This window comes from Leptinotarsa decemlineata, unplaced genomic scaffold (assembly GCF_025532065.1).
Source record: "Leptinotarsa decemlineata unplaced genomic scaffold, Ldec_3_MD MMD2_tig00000035_RagTag_RagTag, whole genome shotgun sequence".
In the NCBI taxonomy this organism is placed as follows: domain Eukaryota; kingdom Metazoa; phylum Arthropoda; class Insecta; order Coleoptera; family Chrysomelidae; genus Leptinotarsa; species Leptinotarsa decemlineata.
In genome coordinates, this window is record NW_027412540.1 from 3,493,200 (window position 1) to 3,509,554 (window position 16,355).

At 33.8% G+C, this 16,355-nt stretch overlaps 1 long non-coding RNA gene across 1 annotated transcript; it reads right to left on the reverse strand.

Moving 5' to 3' along the window:
• Positions 1-2,434: 2,434 nt before the first annotated feature.
• Positions 2,435-3,098, reverse strand: LOC141481136 (uncharacterized). Its single transcript, XR_012464759.1, has 3 exons — positions 3,035-3,098; positions 2,917-2,982; positions 2,435-2,804 (listed from the first exon to the last, which is right to left on the reverse strand). It is a non-coding gene; the product is annotated as an uncharacterized lncRNA (long non-coding RNA).
• Between the last annotated feature and the right edge of the window lie 13,257 nt (positions 3,099-16,355).

Here is a 16,355-nt window from a genome sequence, read left to right on the forward strand (position 1 = left end):
GGCCACCAGTGAAATGGTTTAGTCAATAGTTAATAAAAAAAAGAAATATTTTATCGTCACTGAAAATTATATGTGATGTTGACAAAGATCCTGGCAAGTGGTCCTCTTTTCAAAAATCTGAAAAAGGATTATGAAAAATCTATTCTGCCAACCAAGAAGCAGGCATTTGATTCCTATCTACAAAACTCCAAAAATATGAATAAAGCGTGCTGAAATTTAGTTAATTTTGAATGTAATAGGATATCTAACTCAAAAAGATCTGATATACTGTTGGCAAATGATTTCAATAATTTTTTCTGTACAGTGGCTGAAAAAATAATAAAAAATATTCCAAATATGTCTATTAACGCTATAGACTACCTTAAATCAATACCTCCGGTTAATTGCAATTTCTTTATGTGCAAGACGACCCCCTCTCAGGTACTTCAAGTTATACAGATGCTGAAAAAGTCTTCGACAACGGATGTATATGGTTTGAGTGATTCACTCTTGAAAGAAACTGTAGACAGTTTAGTAGAACCTTTCACAGTTTTGATTAATAACTGTTTTATCCAGGGTATATTTCCAAATGCATTTGAAATATCAAAAATTTTACCTTTACTCAAAAAAGATGATCTGGAAGAGCTTGAAAATTACAGACCAATTTCTATTATCGTTATTTTTTTTAAGGTTTTTGAAATACTGCTAAAAGACAGACTTTCGAGATATTTGGAGAGATTTGAACTGTTGTCTTCAGCTCAATTCGGTTTTCGTAGAAAAAAATCTACAACAAAAGCCCTCCTAGAGATTTTAGAAAGCATAGTCGAGGGTTTGGAGAGACATGGTCATTCAGTACTTACCATGTGTGATCTCTCCAAAGCTTTTGATTGTGTTTCACACGAACTTTTGATAGAAAAACTCACATTCTATGGCATTAGAGGCACGCCGTTGAACCTGTTCAAGTCTTACTTAGAAGGTAGACAACAGTTTGTCCATCTTAACAGCAGTTCTGATTCAGAACTGAAAATCATAAAACATGGAGTACCGCAAGGTTCTGTTCTTGGACCCCTGTTGTTTATCATCTACATTAATGACCTATGCTTTCACATGAGGACGAAATGTCAAATTGTCCTATTTGCGGATGATACCTCTTTCATTAGTTCAAACAGCAACATTTCACGTCTTCTTGATAATGCTGAAACCTTGATGACTAAAGCGGAAGCTTGGTTCTCTGCCAATAACTTTCGACTGAATAAAGGGAAGACACGAAACCTCATAATTTCCTGTAATAATCAGATCACGTTAGGTAAGCATTGTAAATTGCTTGGGGTTGTTTTAGATGATCGTTTGAACTGGACTCCTCATATAGTTATATTGAGTAAGAGACTATCCAGTCTCTTATTTTTGCTTAGACAGCTCAGGTACTGCCTCAATTCGAGCATGTTAAAAAATGTTTATTTTGGATTATTTCATTCTGTGATCAGCTATGGTGCAATTTTGTGGGGTAATGCTGTTGATTCCTAAAAAATATTCAGGTTACAAAAACGCGCAATAAGACTATTAGCTGGGGCTAGGTATAGAGACCACTGTCAACCACTGTTCAAAACAATGAGGATTCTACCACTCCCTTGTGTGTATATATACCAAAATTTACTAAAAATCCATTCAGAAAGGCAGAATATACAAAAAGTTTCTGGCCTGCATCATTACACTACCCGGGCTGCTACGGCTGATGATTTAGTATTGCCACGTTACATATGTTGTCCAAATCTGAGAAAAATTCATTAGATTTTAAACTATATAATAAATTGCCCTGCGAACGAGAAATTGTTCAAAATTAATGTAAAAAATTATCTTCTCGAACATTGTTTTTATTCTAGAGACGAGTTTATTCAGACAAAAATTCAATTTTGACGTGTATTACCCAATTTATGTGATTGTGATATATTTTATATTGTATACATGAAGGCTTTTAGATAATGTAGTTATATATTCATTCAATATGATATATTAATTGTGATTGACTTGCTATAAACCATATCATGTATGAGTTACACAGTTAAATGAATATTTATTTATCTATTTATCTATCTATCTATCATCGAGAAAACTGATGAAACACGATTTTTTCAAATGGAAAACATGCACTATTCTACCACTTTTGGATACTATGAAAAAAAAAAGATATCAAATTTATGAAGAATGGCAAGATATATCCGATTTTAAGAAATATTTGAAATGTTAATCATTCGAACCAATACCAAACCAAGAAAGTTTTGAAAACAAATGAACTAATATCAACTCTGTCGTTGGTAAAAGGTAATTTTGTTTATGTTTTTCGAGGTTAGATTTTACCTTAAATTTATAATTTAACTTAATTTCTTTAAATTTAAATAATATTGTGGTTTATTTCAACAGATGTTCAAAGACATTGCCATTTTGTTCTAAACAAGAATATATTCTTTCTTGCATACTACTATTTGAAGCTTTCTGTATGGAGTCAGAAATCAAATTATTGAAAGCTCTCAGAACCCTTCGTTTCATGTTTTCTTTATCACTCACCGGATTCGCATAAACATTTTCTTTGATATATACCCAGATGAAGAACTCCAGTGGCGTCAGGTCTGGAGAAAGTTTTCCCAAAACAATTGGAACTAGCCGTAGATACAGGTTGACATATGAAAATATACTAGTTCGATTGAAAAACTTATTGTGTAGCAAGACGTATCTCTACAGTTTTTTCCTTGAGTGGTATTCATTTCAAACATTCGAGGAATTGTTATACAGAATGTCACAATTGAAATTCCTCTGAAGCTGGTAGTGATCTGAAAATAATTTTTTTGTCAGGAAGTTTGTTGATATCTGCCGAAGAGTTTCAATCCTCGATCCTTATAGGTATCCATTAGATACAAAACCGCTGGAACTGTTCTCAATTACCTATTCTTAAAGGTGTATTTTCTAGTGACTCCATATGCTAACCTTCATATATGGCTAGGCTCTCTCCTGTGTAGAAAATTGTTGAATCTGTTGGTCAGTAAGCGTTCGAGTAGTTTACCTATGCAGCTCTGAAGGGTAATTAGCCTATAGAATTTGGATTAGATGTGGTCTTTTTAGGAATCATGATGGTGTTCACTTGTTATCAAGCGATTATAAAAGTAGGCAGGCATTTAGGATATGGCGGAGGTGAGGAGGGATAGTTTCTGGTAGGTTTTTTAGGACTTGACGGTTCACTGAGTCTAGGCCTGGTCGGTATTTCTACCGTTATGGATAGCATTCAGGATGTCTTCTTTGCTGATTGGGGTCGTTTGGGTCGAGAGGTCATCTTGGTTGTCTGCCAAGGTAGATGTTGACTTGTTGCTGAATGTGACCAAAGTGTTCATCGTCGAAGTATGTGTCGGTGGTTAGTTTAAATATGTTTCTTGAGTCTTCGCGGAAGTCTGCTGCCTTTTCTCTTGGAAATGAGTTTTTTCTCTCTGACAGGTCCCAAGTTTGGTACATTTCAACTGTTTTTCTTGCTATTGAATGGCTTTTTCTAGATGCTCCAATTTCTCGAAAATTTTCTCATCATCTTCTCCTGAGTGTAACTCTTTGGCATCCTCCCGTTCTGATCTGAGATACCTAGAGTAATACGGAGTTCCTTTCTCATTTCTATCAGAGGTTTTGACTGTGTTTGTATATTAAATGACAAGACAAACCATAATGACAGTGCCTCAACCTGGGAAACCTTCAATATTATTCTGAAAATTATTGGGCTCTTATTCCAATTTCAAGTTATAATTTCATATATTTTATCATTTTGAATCGAAATGTTGAAAAAGTTCATATATTGAGAATATTTATACATATATATCTATTTAAGGAGATTGTGAATACTGCAATATCATATGCGACACTTCCGATTTGTGGAGTTTATGTGTAGCTTCGAGTTCTAGAAAAATATGGTTCCTACTTTTTCGAGGTAACTTTGATCGAAAATTGTATGACCATACAGTGATGATGTATTGAACGTCGAGAAACACATGTATTGCAATACATAGCTGAATTGGTAATTGCAGTGGCTACAAAAATCGAGGAAAAAACTATAGGTCAGTATTCACCAAGTTGATGTAGGAGGTCTGAGATATTTAGTAAAGGGTATTCATCATCTACCGTTATGAGGTTCAGTTTTTGGTAATTAATGTCACCCTATTGAATAAACTACCTAAGATGAAATTTATTTCATATTTTTCCAGCGCTTTCTACTGTTTTCATAATATGAACTAGTTTAAGCAAAACACACAAAGCAATTAGGAAGTAATTTTCAATGTCATTTTCGCTCCAAGTATTAAGGATGATTTTCCATTTGAATGCTACGAAATATAATAATGAATTGTGTTCTCACAATTTCCTTAAGGATATCAGAAAAACTCCAATTATGGGAATAATAGCTGCTACGGAAGATTAAACAAGGACGCTTTTGTTATTTCCGTCGTATTTTTGTTCTTGCTCTTGGAATTGGGGAGTAGTGCAGAACTCAAATGGAAATACAACATTTAAGTGGAATTTGAGGAATTTCATTACGAATTTCTTTCACGAATTGGAGAATGGAAACGTGAAAATTATATTTGATAAATAACTGACCATCTGAATGCTATTCATGAAACAGGTTTTTTCGGATTATGTAATAGTATTTTGTGTCGAGTAGGTAACTTATTACAGCACGATATATTTCACAAACGAGGCAACGTAGAAGAAATATACAAGAGTACTGTAATAACACCTAACTGACATGTATCGTATAACATTCTATTTCATTGTCTTTAGTATATTTCACGAATAAATCAGAAAACAACTTTCATTTGTAGGTTTGAGATGATAATACCAATTCAAGATAGGCAAAATATATAAAAAATTATAATTAGGAGACTATTCTATAGTTTTCCAATATTTTTATTCAGAAAAATTTGAAAAAAATATATTTTCATAAACTATAATCTACGATTTGATCTCCACGAACTTCTTCAGCAGTGACAATATTCAAATCACTGTTGAAGAAGCCACTGTGTTAACGAAACATGTCGTGATATATTTTTACACGATTTATATAAGCTTCACCTGTATGTAAGTTTGTTTGTTTGTCAGTTTGCTTGTAACTCTCAAGCTAGAGATATGTATTTGAGGGAATTATCGACATTATTGCTTGATCTATTCGCGGGCAGAAAGCGCTGTACGTAAACGAAAATATCAATGGTCATCTTTCTGAACAATATAAGATTGATTGATTCCAAAGTTTAGATTGAATGAATTTGATTTACAAAACTAAAAAAATACACTTTTATATCATATGAAACTAAAAAATGAAGAATCAATATAGTTTAAAAAACTAAAAAACACGATTTTAAAGAACATCGAACTAAAAAGTTGAAAATATTTTTTTGAATAAGCTTAAAACAATAACGACCGAAAAATACTAGTAGTATTGTAAAAAAAGCGTGGGCGCTTTGTGCCATATTTTTTGTATATCAAAAAAAATATTTTCAACTTTTTAGTTCGATATTCTTTAAAACCGTGTTTTTTAGTTCACAAGTGAGAATAGCTGGAAATCGATAATAAGCATCAATAGATATAAGAACCATTAAAATAAAAATTACCAATTGGGGTCGAGTAAAATATATGAAACTATGAGTCTACTCCATAGTTTTCAAATATTTTTTATCTATTAAAATGGTGAAAATTTAATGTTACGAGTAAAGGGACCCAAACTGTGCCAGTAGACATAGGTTCAGATGAAATGATAATTTATAATTTCAGTTGAGCTAAATAGTATGACAAACGTAATTTGGAGTCTATTTTATGTATCCATGACAATCTGCATCTACTAGGATAGACGTGGAAGTTTTTCCATTATAACTTTTACAGACAACATACACTACGTATTCATCTAGTTGGCTCTGACTTTCAATCACGTCAGTTACTTTCATAATAATTCCATTTGGTTTCTATTATGACATAATTATCTATTCGGGAAACCTACATCTTTCAAGAGAAAAGTAATATTATTCTGTGATTTTTTCACTTTCTTCACTTGATTATTCTCCAAGTAGCCAGAAGATGATTTCTCAGTCACAGTCACATTTCTATATTTAATAGATTTTGAGAATGACGAAGGATACTCCTATCGGAAAAAATGTAAGCAAGCCCGAATAGTACAAACCACTGAGTACCTTTAAAATGAAGAAAATGAAATAGTAGTAAACTTGTGCGATGAGAACCCGGAAAATTATGGGAAAAGAACAAGAGAAATGAAACTACTGATGAATGTGAAATGCCTGCGGGTGACTGTTCTCCTAATTCCTAAATCGATTCTTCATTACATGATGTATGAAAGAAGTCTGAAAATACAAAAAATGCGTTTGATACGGTGGTTGAATTATATAAGAACAACACCGTTATTATTTTTTTAACGGAATTTATTGTGCTAGATTTTTCCCAAACCCCATTCTAGAGCTGAATCGATAATGAATGAAACCTATCATCAGAGGAAGCCAAACTGATGAACGAATACAATCATTTACGTTTATTCATTTGAAATACTTGCATTTGCATAATTTCAATTCAAAATGCGAAAAAAAAAAACCAGAGCTAGGTACAACTAGGTACCATCGTAGAGACCACAAAGTACTCAGTGACTTTGAAATTTTTAATAAAAACAAAGTGCATAGTGTATGGCAACACACAGCTGGTTAACGGAAGAATAGATTTAAACAGACTTTTTTCAACATGTTGATCCAACAACCGTCCAAACTATTACGAATGAAACGGTAAAAACATTATGTAAAACAATGACCAGTGGCAGCCCTAAAGGGTGGTGAGTCACGCGCAGTGACGCTAGTGGAAAGAATTTCAAATCAAAAACTTAATTTCATTCTAAAGTATAAACGGATGGTAAAAAAATAAGTTCAGTTTGAAAAGTAAATCAATCACGTCAACTTTGACAAGTAATTTCAAACACTGAGACGTAGTTGAAAATTTCAATTAGTTCTAATTTCGCGTCTTATAACTTATGTGTGTCCCACCTTTGTTTTACTGTTCCTAAATCGTGCAGAGGAAGCGTCTTTACAAAAACTTTGAAAATTATCACCAGGTGAATGACATATTGAAACTAGCTTCGTTGTCAGCGGATGTTCCTGCAATTCTGGAACCCTTAGATACTAATCAGGATGATGGTAAACCACCAGATGGTATGTCTCCCATACCATGGAAATACGGTAAACCTGTGGTATGGGACTTCACTTGCGTTGACACTTCGAAACAAGCCTAGATATGTGGATATTCATCAGTTTCCAATCAAAGTTAATTCGCAAGTGATTGATCCAGCGCTACTTCTTTTTCAGTGCGGTCAATGAACTTAGGTCATTCTGGCTCCCCAAATATGAGTTGCAGTCCTCGTGGTTCTGGTTCCCTTTCAGTGAAAGAGCTTCATGAAGCAAGAGCCGAATCGATTCCTCTACGAAACCCTTTATCAATTGGAAGGATCGGTTGCAACTTGAGAAATGGCTCTTATGCAGATCCTGTGAAACATATTCTCTTTTACGAATTAGTAGACAGTTGTCCTGAAAATTTTTAAAAGAAAATTGGATTAGATAATTCAGGAAACACTTGCTACATGAATAGCATTTTACAAGCAATTTCATAACGAAGAATTTCAAGAACAAGGTTTTAACGCTGAACGAAAACGATAATGTTCGCTACTTAGTCACTAAACTCAAACAACTGTTCATGCAGCTGCAGTTTCGTATGAATGTATCATCTTTCCCACCAACTGATTTCATGGAGTCATTGAAGTCCACCAGATACTCGTTAGGACAACAAGAGGATTGTTCCAAATTCTTGGGGTTCTTGTTGAATACTCTTCGCGAGCTAAAAAATTGCAGAATCAATACTCCTGACCGCTCTGGATTGAATGATTCCATAGAGTCTATCTCGTTTTTTGCTTGTGAATCTTTTGCTGAAAAAATTTTCACCTGTTCACTTTATAGTAAATGTTCAAGAGGTAGCAAAAACGTTTGTGAATTTCTGGAACTAGTATTTCCTAATATGATTAATAACCAGTCCGTGCAAATTATTTAATAATCTGAAAATTGAAACTTGAAAAGGTGATGATCGACTATATTGCCAAACATGCGCCAAACTAACTGACTTTTATGAGAAAACAAGTATAGCTGAGGCACCAGTCAATCTAATAATAACACTGATGATCTTCAAATATGACTCAACCTCTGACAGAAGCTCCAAACTCTTACGAAGGTTCGAAATAGATGAACACTCCAATCTAGCAGACCACTATTATAATCTTTATGCATTATTACGCCTTGGTCAAAGACGAAACGGACTGGTCCATGTTGGACGATAGTCGTGTCACAAAGTGTTCTAGCGATGTATTGAATGTATTGGAGCCTCTGCAGACACCCGACATTTTGTTTTATGAAAGAGAGGACATTGGCAAATCAAGATCTTCAGTTGATGTGCGCTATTGGATTCAATGAAGTCACCTCGGAGCGCCAATTGATTTTTGTTGTTGTTTTATAAAATCAAAACATATTTGAAAAAGTCGAAGAACTGAAATAGGCGTTCACCTCTTGCTATTTTCTCAATTGAAAATGACATAGCGCATTCGTAAGATTGCAATGGTTTGAATGAAGAATCCACTCATTTGAAGTATTCATGTACTCATTTTTTTTTATTTATGTCGGTCGGTAGCCGGTCAGTTCGACGTGGGTGCTTTGTTCACTCACTCAAATCGACCACCGTGTTGGTCGATGGTTCAAGCCCCAGACTGAAAGATAGATTTTCACTTGCTATCGTCTAACCCCTGTTAGGAATCACACGTTGAAAGGTGAGACCTCATTGGTACTTAGCTCGCACAAGATTCGACTTCTGAGGGTTGTAGTTCGTAGGGGTACGTCAGCTGGTTAACGGAAAACAGATTTTAAACAGATTCTTTATTATATTATAAATCTTCTTATAGACAATTTTAAATTCTCTCATAAATTATTCATTTATAAATTTCATCTCTCATCAATTATCAGAAATACCTATTTTCAAATCAATCATTGAGACATGTAATGTTCAATGCAGCCACTGAATATAACTGAAGTCAGAAATCGTCAAAAATCAATCACAACATTTCGCCTCTTTTGAACAAGACTAACTCATGGATATCTTATATAGGGCAGACAGGAAACAACTCAGGATATAAGTGAGAGAGTTGATAGTATATTACGTACCAAGTAGGATAAGAAGTTAATTACCCACGAGCGAAAAATTGTAAGCACGAGGCGTTAAACGAGTGCAATAATTGGCGAGTGGACGAAATTAATCTTATCTTCGAGGTGCGTACTATACTTTTTCTACGACTGACCGTAGGAAAGAATGGTACAGTATATTTTTTTGAGATTATGGCTTTGGATAATGAACTCATCCAGTCAGTCAGTCGGAACTGACACACGTTACCGCTGAGCTACTCTGGCAATTACCAATGTGATTTCTTATTGTGATATGAGTAGTAAACATGATTGATATCCAGTTCATGAGTGAATTAATTAATTTGAAGAGTTTTGAATAATATAATAATGTCAAATACAAGTGCGAACAGGTATTTTTGGTATGTAAAATATTTTCAAATCCTTTTGTTTGGCTTTTATAGTTTATAAAGTTACCGGAAGTAGGCTTTGCTTTAGAGGCGTCTGGAAAATGAATTATGATTGGCTGTTGGCTGGTGAGGTTGAATAATTCAGTTTTAACCTTTATGTTGTGTCTTAGTATTACAAAAATTGTTGCAAAAAATTTATAAAAAATGAATAGAAGGAAAAATCGGTAATGTATTACCTTCGAAAACAATTATTTGCCTCAATGAATTGATTTATTTGTTGAGTGGTGAGCGTCGACGATTTCTTCGGTTTATAGTCATCAGATATGCGTTTTAGAGAGGCACTTAATTTGGAATATTTGCTGATGTTCACTCCATTGCCCATAAGGACGATGGTTTTGAAGTTTTTGCTGAATGTTCGAAATAATCAAGAAAACGTTTTTGAAAAATGTTTTTTCTCCTCTCTCAAACTCATAATATTTTCGAAATTAAATTCGTATTTTTCTCTTGATTTTGCTGGCAGCAAATTATTCTTCGTAATATTTGCTTGCTTAGTAATATCAGTAATATCATTTCGAATTTTCACGAAATACAGAATGACAGGCCATCCTTAAAACAAATGGTTGTTGATTCACAAATATAACTAGATTCATTACCAATCCACAAAGTATTGAACAATACATTCACTGAAAATATGATTTTTAATTCGATTTTACAGATAATTTGGAGAGAAAATTCAACAAATTTTGGCTTTTGGACAATTGAATGTATTCACGAGATCAAATTTATTAGAGTCAATGTTACTCTCATTTTTTTAAATTTTTAACGGAAGTGGCTGCCATTAATTTAGAATACACGTGTATTCTAAATGAGCCATTACCTACCTGATGTCAAACTTGTAATGATTAGTTCAGAATGAAGGGAGTAAAAAACATATTATGTTTGTTCAATATACGTGTTCTCTGCTGGCTGGAATCAAACCTACCTATGAATCCTGAAGACATTTTAGGGGAAGTGGACAACGATTCATGTCACTTTTTACTGATATTAAGATATATTAATTGAAAATAGTCTGTGATGCCAATCTCAGAAGTGGTGAATCGGTAATTTTTTCAAGATTATATATACTGAGTACTTCAAGAAAGAGGTATTAAAAAAATCAATTTAACACGACTATTATAGCGAATGATAATCTAGGGTCTGAATATCTTCAAACAGCTCAGGGAACCAGTGCGACTTGAAAAGTAAGTAGATGCAATGGTTGAAGTTATAGATTTCATTATTGCTGTTAGTAAAATGAAATAAGTCACTTTAGTTATACTGAAACTCACAGTGCGGTTCAAACGTAACTAATATAAGGACAAGGAAAACACTAAACGAAGTCAATTTTTATTCACTCATTGAACTCATTGATGCGAGAGATATTCTTGAAATTTTTCAAATAAAGTAGTGAATTCTAGGAAAGTAAGCTCTATAATATCCAGTCATCTTTCCTCCTCCTAGGGCGCTAAGTGAAGTTGCTGGGAACATTACAAAAACTAAGTATGTGGTGGATGGATCTTGTCAAAATAAACAACTTTTCCCTATAAAATGTTTAACGAAGAATGATTCGTTTTCGAAATACAGATTGTTGAAATTTTTCAAAACATGGTAGGTTTTTGTCATGAATTTTTCGCAATTTTAGTTATTTTCATCGAACTTTATGCGCAGTATACCCGTACAAACTTCTTCTAAACTGAGCATTATCCAACTGCCTATTCAATCCAAATTAAAAAAAGTTGTCATCTTTAATTATTCAATTAGAAAGTGCTACATTTCGGAGTTTGTAAAAAAACAATTCGGAGAAGTACTATGTTATTTATTAGGCAAATAAACATATAAAAATTGAAAGAAACCACTATTACAACAACTGTTCAAAGTGACGACCCCTAATATTAATACAAGCTTCTGCTCTTGTCATCAAAGAATTTCGTACCCGTTGAAAAATTCCCGGAGTGTTTCTTATCGTTTCGCAGCAAGCTATGAGGCGATCCCTCAATATTTCCCCGTTTTCAATGGAGCTAGCATAAACTAGTGATTTTAGGTGTCCCTAAAAGAAAAAATCGACGGGATTGAGGTCCGGTGACCTCAGGGGCCAATGCTCAGTGCCTCCTCTTCCTATCCATCGTTGGGGATATGCTACGTCTGAAAAATGTCTTGATATCACACTAAAATGAGCGGGAACTCCATCGTGCATAAACCAAGAGTGATTTCGGAGACCAACAGGAACATCTTCCATAAGTTGGGGAAGCTCGTGTTCCTAAAAATGTAGGCAAGCATCTCCATTCAAACATAAGGGGAGAATATAGGGCCCAATCGAATAATCCTTAATTATACCCACCCATACATTAAAAGAGAATCTGTCTAGGAAATTAATTTGCGTTATCGCATGCGGGTTATCTTCCGCCCAGATGTGGTTGTTATGGAAGTTCATGATACCATTTCTTGAAAAATTAGCCTCATCTGTGAAGGAGATTTTCAATAAAATTTGCGGATGTTGTTCGACTTTTCTTTGAAGCCATTGAGCAAATTCAATACGTGGTTGGAAATCACGTAGCGTAAGTGCCTGGACATGCTGAATATGATAAGGATATAATTGCTTCTTCTTTAAAATTCTGGAAAGTGTCATGTGACTCACATTTAAAGGTTGACTAATTTTCCTTGTCTCTGGATGTTCACTAATTTCTTCGAGAACCGCCTTTTTCAATTCTACAGTTCTTATAGTCCGTGGTCGTCCTACTGCAGAATGTTTTCAAAGCTTCCAGATTCGAAAAGTCGCCGGAAAAGATTCGCAAATATCGCTGCACAAGGAGTCACGCATTGGGGATACCTTTCCTGATAGATGCGTCTGGCCTCACTTGAATTTCCGTCAGCCAAGCCGTATACAAAAACCGTACCAGCCATTTCAGCATTCGTAAAATCGGGCATGGTACCAAAAAATCACTTTATAAACTCCGAACTGTGAATTTGTCAATTGATAGTTAGAAATGTGATAGTGAAATTCTATTTTTATAAACCGTTTGACGGGAATTGGCCGTTTTCCGCTTGATTATAGGTTTCCATATGTTGCGTATCTCTACGCTAACTTGGCTACATGCGTTGATGGATAATATATATGCAGCTTCTTTGAATTCTCTAACAGTGTGCTTGGCAATGGGAACTTTCAATGGCCCTTCGAATGGTATCCGGTCAATGCAATTCTTAGAATTGCAGTCCGCGTTTACTGGCCTGGTTTTCGTGAGGCTGCTACGGATATTGTTCCCAGATTTGGAGCAGGTTTTGATGTTATACTCTCGGAGAAATAAGTCCAGTCATCACCCGAAGACGATTGTGAACACTAACAATCGAAACGTCATGCAGTAACTTGGCATGAAATCATTCAATTTCAATTTTCAATTCTCGATAATTGTTCAATTTTCAATTGTTGCTTGTATTGCATTTGTTATTGTAATTTCAGTTTTTGTGCTTAATATAATTGTTATTTTATCAGCTGATCTTTTCAATTTCATTGATTTTTTCAGGGATTTCGAATCATTTTTTATCATAGTAGGCAATGGAAGTCCGAACTAATAGAAATGCACCATGAAACATGGTCAACCACCTTCAAACAAAGCTGCCACTTCGTATGGTACAATAAACATTGAATTGCCAGGACTCCTGAAAATTTTGTTCTCTGAATGGATGTACAATTGTGTCACTGAATCAAAATAATATCCAAACAAAAACATTTTCTTGAAATCGAAGTAAAAATAATTCAGAGAATTCAACTCTATGTAAAAAGTCGGTCTCTTCAAGATGTTGAACTTTGGAACTTGTGATATCGTTAAATTCTTAGTATTGATGCCTAAGATTTTCCCGATTTTAATGCTACTTGTCTGGTAGATATTCTTGGATATGTTGCAAAATATCCCAAAATTGCAATTTTAAATTTCTCATTGTTTATTGGTTAATTTTTTTGTATTCTTGCTCGTACGGATCAAAAATTTTTGATCCTTATGAAATGAAAAAAAAAATGACAAGTAGTGATATTATCGCATAAATTGATTGTTTTCCAACGCCGCGCTGTCATGGCCAACTGACAGAATTTAGAAAAAGTGTTATTCCCGATGATACAATTCGTTTAAAACTCAATATCGCGAGGAGTAGCTGAGCAAACGACAAAGGATCGACTTAGTGGTCGAGTTAGTGGTCCAGTAACCTCATCTCATTGAAGGAACAATATTTCATTGTTATGTAAATAATTGATACGAATAACATACCGAGTAATGTGATTCCAAACTCTGATATTGATTTCAAGAATGTTATCAAAAACCTCCCATTCAATTGGTAGAAATAGTTGTACCTGTAACTAAGAAGATCAATCTATTCAACTTCCAATGCAAATCTAGAATATTTTATTTGGACAATGTTACTTAATAATTATAAATCACACTTAGAAGTAAAACGTGGGTCCATGATTCTGAACGGAAATATTGAACAAATATTTTGGCCCGAATCCAGAGTATTTGGCGCTGTTGATGACCGAGTGGGGAAACTGTAGAACTCACATCCAATAAAAGTTCCCATTTGGAAACCAATGAACTCTGATCGTTAACATCTACAAACAGTTAATGTCGGCAATGAGGAATAATGGAATTCTCATGGAAATAGCATTGATACCTTTAATTGACTTTGCCAAATGTCAATCAATATTCATTGTATTTGCTCGACCTTCTGAATTGCGTCGTAACACCTAACAGAGGAAGGTATTTCCTTGGCCTTTTCAATTCGAACCGATTGGATAGGATCAGAAACAGAATTACAAGTGTTCAACGTAACAAAAGTATAGATGCTAACAATTTATGATAATGTAGGGTATAGAAATTTTGGTGAATAACAAGGTTATGTTCAGTATCCTAACTGAAGTCTTTAATTTCTTTTAATTTTTAAAATATTTTCGATGAATATACCGTTATTTGCAGATGATTGAGAATCATTGAATATATCACAAAATGTAGAGAAATATTCATTTACTCTAATATGAAATATTTATTGTCGAACTCGAATATTTGATGAGGGAACTAATTATCAATATTGTAAGAACCTACTCATTGGTTTATATGAACTATGTGAAATTGTACACTTATCCGGAATTTTCTTGAATTATCACAGGGATGTATTCCAAAGTGCCATTGCATTTGCGAAGTTGCTCCGCACCATTTTGATATATATTAATATTTGTGAAATCTCCAGTCTAAGTCCTCACACACATTTTTACGAGTATATAGCATTGAATGTATATTTTTATTCATTTCAAAGATTTGTGTGATGAAATTAGATAGTTTGAATGATAATCCAATCTCGATTCAGAGTAGAGTTTTTGATAAATAACGTCCGGAAGTTTATAACAATGTAGATTGATGTGTACGGAATTCGAAAAAGAATATATTTTCAGAAAGAGACTCCCTTTAGCCTACAAATCCTAATGAGCAAACTGGAGAGTTGCCTCGACATCAATTGTTTTCAAAAATCTCTTTCAATAAGTATACTATATTTGAAAATTATAGGACTATATGATACATTTCAATAAATCAAACTCCGAAGGTGTGAAACTCTGAAGGATATTTGGGAGATCTGGTGAAAAGTGATGTTGAAGAGAAATGAAAATTATTTTCTATTCATCTTGCGTTTTAAATATCATACATACAAAATTTGCATGTGTTAGTGTACTAGTCGTATTATATACTACTTATTATCTTCATACTGTATTTAATAAACAGCGATGAATTATCAAATGGGCATTTATGAACAATATAATTATCTTCTAAAAAAAAGAGTAACAGATTATTTTCAAAATCCTCTTTTGGAAACAATTCCCAAAATACATTTTATTCAGTACTGTAAAATATTCAAAGACAATAATTGGCATGGTGGAATATGAAATAGGTTTTAGTGCAGTACCATGAAAGTTTGAAGCAAAATGTTGATTCGAATATGTAAACTAGGTATATCGTGATGTATGGCGTACCTAAGCCTGATGAGAGACCTACTTTTTTTCACCAGTACGGTTAATGACCTTTTCCTCTAGTATTCTACTGAACATCGATATTCATGAAAATTTGGATTTGTATTCTACTTACTCTCTACTTTGAAATGTATCCTCTACCAGAGATGGAAGCCACCCCTTATAGGGGGTAGAAACTGTTGTATTGAAAATAGATCAGATAGTAGATAGATTAACTAATTGAAAGCAAATTCTGATGGTATCTTTTTTTCTAAAAGTCAATACTTTTCGATAGAATAGTAAATGGAAGTATAATTTAAAAAAAAAACGGTTTCAGTTACTTTTTCAGGAATAACAGAAAAAATAGGAATTTGATAAAAAATGTTACTACCAGTAAAAACATAGCTTGCAATGAATTTTGAGTTTTTGGTGTCTACGAACTCAATATAAACGGAGTGATACTGAAAGGTTGAAGGTTGGTTCTCAATCTATTTGCCAAATGAACTGGAATTGCTTTATGTTCTCCAAATATTGCAGAAGGATTATTATCTGTTCTCAGAATAAGTTTATTTTCGCATAAATGGTGGAAAAACTTGGATACACCAAATATATACAATACTCAATACTTTCTTTCGGCGGCATGTTGGACATAACTATTTTTTGGATTCAACTCTTTCAGTAGAAATCAATTTCTATTTGCCATTCACCAGATGGGATAATGTACAA